Source organism: Dermacentor variabilis, chromosome 2 (assembly GCF_050947875.1).
Source record: "Dermacentor variabilis isolate Ectoservices chromosome 2, ASM5094787v1, whole genome shotgun sequence".
Taxonomy (NCBI): Eukaryota; Metazoa; Arthropoda; class Arachnida; order Ixodida; family Ixodidae; genus Dermacentor; species Dermacentor variabilis.
Window position 1 is genome coordinate 168,328,476 of NC_134569.1, and position 12,040 is coordinate 168,340,515.

A 12,040-nucleotide genomic window follows, 5' to 3' on the forward strand; every position below is an offset into this window, starting at 1 on the left:
CAAAAATTATGAAAACCTGCGACAAAGCGGCAGCTTCAAGAAACAGCGGCAAAGGACTCCATCTTTGAGTTCCACTCTACGCAAGGATTTTCTAGCATGTATGGCCTCAAACCATTGTACTAGCTTGAGGGACGTGGTCACCCAGGTGCGAATTTTAAAGTCAGCACTTGGGAGTATTCCAAATGAACGCCTTTTACCCATACCACTTTAACGAGCCCCAATGCTTAAAAGATAGGGAACCGTAGAATTCTCCAGATTTCTCGAATTGGGTCCTCAGAAAAGCCGATGACTCACCGGACTTTTTGAGCACCGGACTTTTGAGCATACTGTAGTGGAAACTGTAGTGGAAACAATATGCACTTGGTTTTCTTCGAGTAACGCGAGCACTCTTTCTTTAAGTCTTGGTGCATGATAATTGGGAAACACTGTGTAATTCACTCAGTAACCGAAATGAGGCTAAGCCGGGCTCACTCGCAATCAGAATCAACAGCAGTCATGCGCAGTAGCTCTTGTAGTCGGACACACACAAAAGGAGAGAGAGAGAGAGAGAGAGAGGGATAGGCTTTAGTTTCGCCGGAAAGGCGAAGGAGTATTAGTGATATCAAAGCATGCGACAGTTACACGAAGGAAGATTACGCTCTGGCTGTGATATTTAACTGTCTCCTACTAAGAGGTCTTGTATATGCTCATATAACGCGGTCAATTCAGCTCTCAAATCTTCGACATCACACGAAGTTTCTTCAAGTGCAAGAAACATATATATGGGGTTCGGAAAGCTGGTCGCCCCCCCCCCCTCCCGGAAAAATTAAAACGCTCCGCCTATGAGCACTAGCCACGTACACTGGTGCACCATACCTCTACAGCATGCGCGTACCTTTATTAGGTGGGTATACGACTTCGAGCTTAAACAGGGGGTGTGCTGGTGTTTACCAAAATTGATCGGCCGATGGCGACTGGTGTGATAAGTAGACGCGTTATCTGGCGGAGTTTTAAAGCGAGCGGTGTTACGCGCACAGCGTTCCGTTTCCATGTCCAGTCCTGTACGCAAGTAGGACGATGAGTCATAGCTTACCGTTCTTTTCAAACGAGGAAGTGGCTTTGGCTCTCTGGCAATCACAGGAAAAGAGGTTGTGTCGGTTACTAACCCAAAGCTATTACCGGCTTGTCACGAACTTCACTACGACCTCTGTAACTGGAGTTGTTAACGGGGGCCTGTACTTGAACTTACTGCCCCAAAACCTTAGTAAATAGCAACACAGGTAGTAGCCGTTTCTAAGAATCCACCACTTAGTGCTGCAAAAATTGTAATTTGGGATAGTAATTTGTAACGGCACCCGCCGACGCATTTATATCGCTTACTCACGTGCTTTATTTACCGTGAATTCTCGTTGCATTGGCCATTGTTCATGCTTCCCACGTTTTTTTTTCACCTAAAAGGGAGGCGTGCATACACCTATTCGGCGGTAGAGTACGCTACAAACAGGCAGCGCCAGTATGCTGGCTTGCCGTAGCCAGTGCATAAACATTTATGTAGGTCTCGATCATTGGTCGCTTTTACATTGACCTGCAAGGGATGGCATTTCCTCGAACAAGGCTGATGGAGCCATTGGGCGAGCGGGAAAATGACTGACTATATCTGAAGGTAATGTGTCAAAGATATATAAGGAACGCTAGACGCAGCGACCTAGGCAGTAACACACTGCTGACTCCATTATGGTGATGATTGTACCTGTGGGTGACGTAATCTAAACGGACGAGGAAGACAGTGCCTGCAACGCACTTTGTCACGTCTTCCTTATGCTGCAAATTCCCGCCGTGGTATTCTCACCGCGTCGAGCAAACAAGTCCGGGAAACGACATCTGCTTAATGCCAATTATTGAACACGTCCAAATTAGCGAAGCATATACATTAACGTTCCCGTCACAACGCATTTCCGCTCACGCTTGAAGCTGAATTGACCGGAGTAGTAAGTGTTTTTCCGATTGTGATGTAATTGATGATCCGGTTTAACAATATTTATCACCTCAGAAATATAGCCCTGTTCTAAAATTAATTTCACAAAAGGGTAGTAGTAGCGTCGAAAGAAACAGTCGTTCAATGGATAATTCCTAGAATACTTCTACGTGGAAAGCGATGAAAATTGTACACCGGGTGTACTTTTTTTTTCTACACATCAAATTGTCGAAGTTGAAGCAATGTAAATCATAGTGAAAGTCCGGATTCTATAAAAAAATCACTTGCGTAGTTACGTACGTGTGTAATTAAGGAGATTACGAAAATGAACTTTTTCAATTGTTGATGTCAGTTGGCTAAGCAAAGGGAGTATGTTTGAGCCTGTCGTTGAAATTAGATACCTGAGCGAAGAAATTGTTATAAAAGAAGCTTCGACGCGAACTTTGCCAACAAATATTTCACATTTGGAGGTTTTCGAAAAGCCAGACTGGCATGCAAGATGAGCGCCAATGACGTAAATATCGCGGCCCGCATTTCGTCACGCTGGCGCCGTCAACACTGGCCGGGCCCTGTGTGACGTGGTCCTCTTGTGGATCGCTATGGTTATATACTTTTTGTTTAACCTTTGGCACTAAATCTACATCATCACTGCATCACACGTCACTTCTGCCGTACATGCTTAATTGGTCCGCTGGCATTCACTGCTATGTGAGCACTTCAAGCTGTAAACTCAGCGTAACGTCAGAAATAGAATATAAAACACATGTCCCTTCCTGTCCCCACTGACTCGTCGCTGGGGCGATGAACCATTCAGGACTGACTCATGTCTAAACCATTCTAGGTTGCCGCAGAGTCGCCGGTCACTTTGTACCATCGGAAAAGTGAACGCAGTCACATATAGGTTTGTACTGTTGGTGGTATGAACTTGTATTACCCACGAGTATTTTCCGGCTCATCCAGAAAAAATATGCGCTGAGCACGTCCGCTACAAGCGTGGCTTGTAGCGGACGTACTTTTAGGTATACTATATGGCGATCCGTGGTCTGAATTTAGGCAAGGCACATTATTATTTGGCTAGTTTCAATGTGTTTTGCATTCATTCTAAATAATACATGAGGTGCTGGTGTATGCGAGTTTCCTCGATCAACAAACAAGCTCAATCTAGGAGCATCTGCTGACGGGCATTTTGTTTTTTCAATATTGACATCGTCATGATGCTAGAGAGCTGAAAGCAGTTTTCTCATATAGAAGCACCTGGCTTGACTAGGCGTCCAGTTGCGAGCGAACGGCATAACAGGCGTGTATCAGATAAATAAATATATCTGTTCACCGACATGCAACAACACTGCAGACAAGACCGAATACTTCAACCCCCGCCATACCTGAAGCTAAGCAGCGAGGAAACAGTAGCAATGAGAAGACTACAGACCAACTCCTACGTTCATGTGATCTTGCTGTACAGAATGGCACCCACCCAGATTTCGTACTTCTGTAACTTCTGCGATGTCCCCAAAAATTGGACCACATGATGTGGAAGTGTTAAGGAGCAACAAGAACCATGCCAGAGCACGTAATTACCGAAAAGCCATGGGAGAGCCAGCTGTTAAGCCCGAAATCCGAGGACCAGCTAGCGCTGATGAACATAGGCCTGGAAATGGGCACGACCCATGGTTTCCTGGAATGAGGCAACTGCTCGTAAAGTGCGAACACCTCAATTTGGCGATAGTAAAAAATTAATCTCTCTCTCTCCTTTTTATTCTGGTTTCTTGCCAAAGGAACTCCGCATATACCTTCACTTCTTGATTTTATTCCATTTGGAAGTTTGACTTGTCCAAAAGCCCTACTTGAGAATTTCTCTATAAAGGAAGGCACTAGCTCTCGCTTTCCGCAATCCCTCGTACAACTTTCGCAACATCCACCCTGCCACATCTTTTTAGCCCTCACAACGTTTTACGTGGCGCTACACATATTCGAAGCATTCTTAGCAAAGCTTTCCGTTTACCGAGGAAACTGCGTAATGGGTCCACATTACTAAACCACTATCAGTCCAAGCGCAGGGTAGGCGGCCTCCTGCGATGCCAATTTCCCTTGATGTTGTGCGCCGTTATATGACACGCAGGTGTCATTTAACCGTGTCATCTCTTCCGATATATTGCTGAGCAATGAGCGAGATTTAGAGGACGTAGTTACGAAGCATGAAGTGTCTCATAATAGCAGATCTAGACTCGTGGCGTTTTCTGAGCTTTCCTTTTATCGTATTTTCGATTTGCCGTAAACGTTCTTGTCTTTCCTCTTCTGTCCTATGAATCAGCAAATTCTTATTTATATTTAGTGCGGTAAGCAAAGCAGAAAGGTCACTTTATACTACATTTACACGACGAAGCACGTTGCTGCTACAACTTGTGGATTGCGGGTCACGGGAACAGACGCCACCAGTTCCCGCGGCACACTTGCACATTTACCATTGACAGTAGGTCCGTAGGAAGCAAAATCACAGTGTCGATTTTCCGCAATAAACACCAACACATTGATGGTGAGCCGTCTGCCATCAACCAAACTTCAGTAATAGACGTCCCTTCAAAATTTACCTCAAGAAACCGGGGCGCTGGCAGTCGTTCGCCCGACTATTGTAAAAATGGTTAGTGCGGGGATTGGGCTAATCTTCGTGCTTCTGTCTGTAACCATTTTTATGGTATTATTTATGAGAGTTTTTTGCTCTAAATTTCCAAGCACTCATACTTTTCCTGAACACAGGACGGTAGTTAGTCGCTGTATACATGCACAATCATGGCGAATTGATGGATGCATGCCGCTACATCTTACCGAAAATGGCGAGGTTCAATAGCAAACCTGTTTGAAGACAGAATGACAAAGCTTAGGGAATTCATGAACTGCCCATTCTTCCCCTGCTTGCCGAACCGCCTTAGTGGAAGCGCCGCAGACACTAGCCTCAGAGTTCCTCTACTGCCTACGGTAGGAAACACTGACCGTCAACCCTGTCCAAACTCTCTATAGACAAAAACACGCACACGAAACACGTGGGTGAGCACGAACAAGCACGCTCAGTGTTCCAACGGGTGCGCGCCGTCGCAAATTCTTTGGATAGTGGGACTGTCGTTCGCTATAGTGCACCCGTTGTCGTCTGGTTTGATTCACTGTCACGTAAATGCCAATTGCGAAGTGATCCGATGTGCGTCATACGATATGCGACTGTTTCATCCGCAATGAAGCCCACCTTGTGAGTCTGGCTTTAGCATAAAGAAAGAAAAATTCGCCAGCTCTCATCGTACGAAACGAACTATGCGTTGCTCCTGTGCTTGTGGACGTGATAAGCACAGTACTGCGCCCTCTCTAAAGTTATTGAAGGTTGAAAATGTTGAAGCATGCTAACCCTCATGACAAGATCACTTGAAGGCGTCACGCACTGGAGCGTTGAAACCTACATCAAACTCATTCGTGAATTCGTTTGCGTTTTTTTTTATTCAAGGAATTATGTTTGATAACTTGACTCTGATTTTGGTGGTAGCAAAGAAGTTATTAACCAGGACGCGTCAGTAAAAAAAAACTGAAATGTCACAAAAATTCCTTCGGGTATGTGAAGCCTGGTATGCAAGGTATTACACACACTCTTTCAGCAATAATTGTTGGCCTCATTAACATCCACTGTTGGCATTTCGTTGATTGTTGGCGTTAGATATGTTTGTGTGCTTTAAGAGCCGCGTGCCGAAAATTCCGATTCACTTGTTTTTTCACAGTTCTCCATTTGTCGCTTTTGCACAACCTGCGTAGCCTGCTTCCTTTTAGCGTTTTGAGAACGACGTGCTTTTTACGACATTGTACAGTGTAGCCCACTGTTAAAAGGAGTGCTGAAGCGTGCGGCTCTGACATTGCTTGAGCTTTTTCTCACACTACTGTGTAAAGCTGTGCTGATGAACGATAGGGGTGCTCAGAAAGGTGCCAATACAACCAACCTAAAATCATATGCTGCATAGCCAGGCAGCTGTGCCCTTGCCTTACGGAAAAAAATTGCGCCTGCTCTACTGCCATGAGTTCTCACTGTTGACACTGTATCGCACTTTATATATGTCAGGCCCTCCGCTCTGAAGTGCGCTGTGTTTGCAACAGAGCCACTGACGTCACACAACAGGCACCCACACTTCGCTATCTCTAGAGCAAGTCCGCGCCGTTCTGACAGCTGCTGACAAGTTCTCCACCGGTGCTGCCAAATGGCCATCTTTTTTGTGTTATTGGTGCAATTTTATTTAAACATGCCTTTATAAAAAAAATATCAGAATACACAGGAGTTCGAGCGGGTGTGAGGAAAGTACTATACTGTTCGACACATCTCCTTTCCTTGCCTGCAGCAATCATTTAGTTATTGAAAACACACTTTTGCATGTCGCTAGCCATTTATGACAATATTAAATATTTGGAGCGGATGTTGTGATGATTTAGCGTTCGTTTAAAGGTATCAGAACTATACATTTTGTTTGTAAATTATTTACTGTACCGGAAACTAGCCAATTTCTGTAGTGTTGATTTCTTTGTTTGAAAACAATGTGCTGTGATGGATTGATCGATTGATTGATTCCTTGAGGGATTAAATTATTGATTGCTAGATAAAGATATAGAGTTATTAATTGATTTATTGATTGAGGTCGTTGAGTCATTCAATTATTGCTCACCAGATAAAGAGATTGACTTAGTAACTAAATGAATTATTAAAAAATTATTGGTTGATTGGTTGATTTATTGATTGATTGAATCTCTCTTAGTACACTACATCCGCTACTTTGCCCAAATCTTCTATTTGTATCAGTAGTTTCCATACGTTATCCAAGCATTATCTACACGATTGCGACGGATATGGCGCGAAACTGATGTAACTGATGACAGTAAGATATGTTGTTGAGGACGTCGGAACTTATAGAGCCTTCATAGTCACGCATGAAGAAGGACCTACCGAGCGAAGTCCTCAGAGAGGTACCGTTTTGTGCTAAATGGCCACAGTAAACAAAGCATTGAAACCGTTCAGTGCTTACGGGTATCGTGGATACACGCACATTTTTTCCACAATTTGGCATAGATTCACAGACAAAGCGATATTACAGCGCCCATAATTTGTTTATCGAGGCTCTCAGCTTTTCGTTATTTCAGCTAATTGATCTACAATTATGGTGAATTCTAATAATCGCGTAAATTCCGCACACAAATAAATCCAAACACATGCTTGCCTCTAACACCTGGCAAGTAAACCACACGGCACACAAATATTTTACATTATAAATAATTGTCTTAGTTTTGTTTCAACAGACAACTATACAATTGTAGAAATTATTGGAAGAATAAGACAAACTGAAGCCGCACAAAAATGTGCGAAACGAAGCCAAGCCAAAGAAGATTTATAAAAAAATCCATAACCTAAGTCTACGTCAGAGGGACCTCTAGTGTATTATTTTAGGGTGGCTGGACGAGAACGCAGTGTTGCCTTGTCATATTCCACTATACTATGACGGGTATGACAATAAGCTATGACAAATATGACTGTATTAGTCTTGATGCGCCGAACAAATGCGGTAAATTTGTACAAAAGCCTTTGGAAGCTAGCGCAGGAATGAACACCTAAAAAAAAAAAGACAATTCTGCATGCACCAATATGGGCCGCTACACAATCTTGACCCCCAGAATTATGTAGCAGGAGTAGAAGACGAAATGCTTGAAATTCTTTTGGGATAAATAACAGGCAGAAACTAAGTCACGTTGCGTTATATAGATAACAGTAGGTAAACGCAAGGCACAAGGCACCTGAATGATTTGTTCAAAAAGCGGCTTCATTCTCCGAATGTTAACGTAAATATTTCGAAATAATGGGGGTCTTTAGTTTAATCGAAACGGCGACACATTATTCACGAAGCATATGAAAGTTTACACTTGTACATATGCCTAAATGATGCCTAAATGTTTATTTTTGCTCGCTTTTTTGGCTACATCTTTTTGGAAGTGTATTATACAGTGTCTTCGAAGTCTTTAGTGAATAAAAACTTTGTTGCTGCTAGCGGAGCCCCAACACTAGAAATCGACGGCTTGAGGTGATGAACAGTATCTGAAGAAATCGCATTACTAGATAAAAAAAGCTGGTAGATCCCACGCCCTGTGGGAATCGATGTGTACCGGGAGCCTACCAAGTCAACGAAACGACAACCAAAGATCCAAGGTGTAAGCGGCTGTTTCATGACCCACATGATATGCATCTCATGACATTAATGTCATGACCTATCATTTATGTTCGTCTTACCCTCTTGTCATACTATGCCTATTCAGGTACATGCCAAATTAATGAAACGACCATGAGAGCACCAAGAGGTAGGTGGCTAGATCGGCAGATACTATCAAAGTGGCAAATGTTCGCCAAGAAATTCTTCAAATTTAAAATCGCCGCAGCGTCTCTAACTACACTGTTGGTTAGACACGCCTGAATGACGGCAAAAAACCGGTTGAAGCTTGATAGGTGCGCACATCTGAGTAATGCTCAGACAACCGGCAATAAAAATGTACCACAGTCTCCAAATTTCGCCACTTTATATACGATATTGACACGTGTACTTAACTTTAACGGGCGACCACGTTTCACCGCCTAACAAATGTTATCGCACAGCGCAGGACGCACTTACATGTAAAATAAGTTTCTGGAATGTTATCGATGGTTCCGTCCACTGTCTTTCACCGCAACTTGTGTAATCTGATTGTATCTATGCGCGACGCGAATGGTGTAGAACTTTGTGGAAGACACGCGGGTCCCAGCGGTTAATCTGGAACATTCGACAACCGATCTATAAAAGCCGACGCGCTTGACCCGCTGATCAGATTTTCGACGATCGCCGACCGTGTTCGCCGCTATCATTGTGCTATTTGTGTAGCCTGTTTTGTGGGCACAGGTTCAACCAATAAAAGTTAGTTTTGTCGTTTACAGTATTGCTACTGCGTTCTTCAACGTCACCACCACGTGACAATATATATTACTGCAGTGTTGCACTAAGGCTATGGTTCGATGATTGACCGGCTTAAATTCGCGCACTTGATGAGAGACCTTTAAAATCATGAAATTACTTGTCGGAAATGCTGACGCCACTATTGCTTGCCATTTTGTCCTATTCAGCAGAAGCGCTGACTTTGCACCGCCTATCATTACCAACTCAATTTCTCCTATGACATCAGCACAGTATCGCAGTATATTCTTAGAATGCAGTAATTATTATAGTCATGACGAGATTAACTCTTACGCAACAAGAAAGAAACTCTGCATGCAACCACAAATAATTTTACTGTACTCTACATTCGGTTCCCTGATCTCCGTCGGATGGTGCTGCCTGAATAAACTGCAAACACAAGCTTTTACTGTTTAAGTTTAAAACAACAAAAAATATAGTATTGATCAACGCGATCGGAAACGAGACAGGTGTTAAACTGTCAGCACGAAAAATAACTTCGTTTACTTTCGTTCATATATATATATATATATATATATATATATATATATATATATATATATAATGCGTACATTACCCCTTATGCACATAAGGTCGAAACTGAAATCGCACTAGGGAATTATACACGTTCAGAGGAGAGCAATAACCTTGTTTAACTTAGACGGCACTATCTGTTTTCGAAAAGCGCTCTCGCATTTCTCAGTGTTGTCTCAGTCGTTGACACTTCATCCCCCGGGTGTGCTTTAAATGTTAAATTGCGATATACGTACAGGAGAAAATGAAAGAGAAAGGGCTGTCCCGCGAGGTTTATGCACATGGATATGATATTTCTTACTTCTTGTGTTGCATTATTCACTTTTATGCAGCTAGATATTGGAAAATTTCTATTCTCATGTGCGTATGTTGCTAAACAGTCCCGTTGTGCTATTAAAACAGCCGTAACACAACACATTTGAAAAATTAATGGCTTGTGATTAAAAGCAGAGCCGTCACGTTAGAGTGAAAACGCTAAGACGTTTTTACGTGTTCTTTAAACGCTGATATCTAATCCTTACGATAGAATGTTTGTTTCATTAATTTCACTCAGCTTGGAGTATCTATGGTTGTAGTTTTGCCCTTCGTTTAAAACAACCAACTAAGCCTTGTGGATAACGCGTTTAGGAGAGATAGAGGTAAACTTTATCCATATGGAATAAGCAAGATATAAACACATGCGCACGAGCAAGCATTCGCGCATTGTATATGGGGAAAAACTAGGCCTGAACTTAGCACCGCTAGCTGTCTAAGTATGCGACTGCATACTTAAGTTGTGATGATCCTTACGTCTCGACAGCTGCGCTTGCATGCACCGCAGGCGGTCTCCCGCACGCTCGGTTATCAAAGTCACGTTTGTATGCCTCGTATTATTTAGAAACTTGTAATCTATTGTTCACTGTGACACGCTCGTGTGCGGTGAACACACCTCGAGGTTTCTGTTAGGTAACACCAAGAATGGCATATACAAGCCCGCGACCGATGGTTGGATATAACCTGTGCTTCAGTCCAGCAATGATCTAAGAATTACAGCACGATCGCACGCACGTTTCCCTCGTGCCAGAGTTTCTCTTTGGAACGTCTACCGCGGGTGTAACGTGTCACTTCCTAGCATGTTCCTCTCGGGCAGCTAGAGAATGAGACACTTTGATGGCACTTGATGCACGGCCAAGTGCCATCAAACGCTTGATGGCACTGCCATCGGGATGGACATGTACCTACTGATGGGATATATCCAAAGTTGATGAGTACGGGTCTAGATTCCAGACGGTGAGCGGGCCCTATGGACAAGAACGTGTATACTCACATTATGGCAGCCTACCTTTCTCTTCATCACTCCTCATATCCTTCTCTTTCTCTTTTCCTCCTTTCTGAGCAATGTAGCAGGTTAGATGAAATTACCCCAGGCCCACGTTTCTGCATTTCCTCAATAAATTGTCCTGTCACCTCAAAGTGTATGAAGTCTGCTTATAATGCTATCCCATTATTTTAGGTTGTGAGAAAGAAAGTTCCATTTATGCTTTCCGATATTTTTCACATCGTTACGAGGGCGTCAATAACAGGTATTTCGCAGATTGTTGTAATAAAGGATACTAAGGCCAGTCTCCAAGGGAATTCGAACGCAGTTATAAGCGTAACAAACTTTGTGAAAGAACTCTAACTGAAACCTCTAGACCTCCTGTTTTGCTGCATTGTTTGATTTAATAATGGACTCTGAGTTACAGAGAAGCCCTTCAGGTTAGGCTATTTGCAAGCTGTTTGTAGAGGCGCAGCTAATGCTCGTTGTGTTCATTGGGACACGAAAAATGCAATTAAAATGGATATTCTGGTTGAATGGAACACATGACCACTATTCCATCATTACATTGTCATGTTAACTCAGTATTGTAGGTACCTGCTGAACGTTCAATAAATAATATAGCCGAATAAATGCCGCTTTTTGAGCCAGATATATGCTGTTTACACACACAGTCCACAGTTCTCCAATAATGAAACGGCTAGCAGCATTCTGTTATGTTTCACGTAATACCATCGGAAAATTGTCTACGCATTCACAGTAAACCGCACAATCAGCAGAGATGTGTAGAGCGCGCACTTCATGCGGCTCATCCAGGACATATTTACGGGCCTGAATATTAGGCAGGAGTGAAGTGACCGAGTATTCCGCTTGGTAATGACCGAAAATATTGAAGACTTCCATCAGTATCAATTGTTGAAAGGGAACGCATTGTTTGAAACACTCATTCCTCTTTAAGAACTGTTGTGCGGCATTATTTTGCGCTTAAAGGGATTTTAGAAAATATCAGCCTAGTTAGTTTTCATAACTTCAGCTTCGCATCTCCATCATATCTTCACTTCCAACTTTGGTGTAATGTGAAGGGCGCCAGCAGTCACCTTAGAGAATATTACCTATCATTAAACAGCATAGTTAGTGAATCTATTGAACTCCGAAAATCTACCGTTCCACCATGTAGTGGTATTTGTATTGAAGGACTTTCCAGCTGATTTTATCTAGCGGCATCTCCACCTATCAGGACACTTACAAAAGAAAATTACGACAATTTGA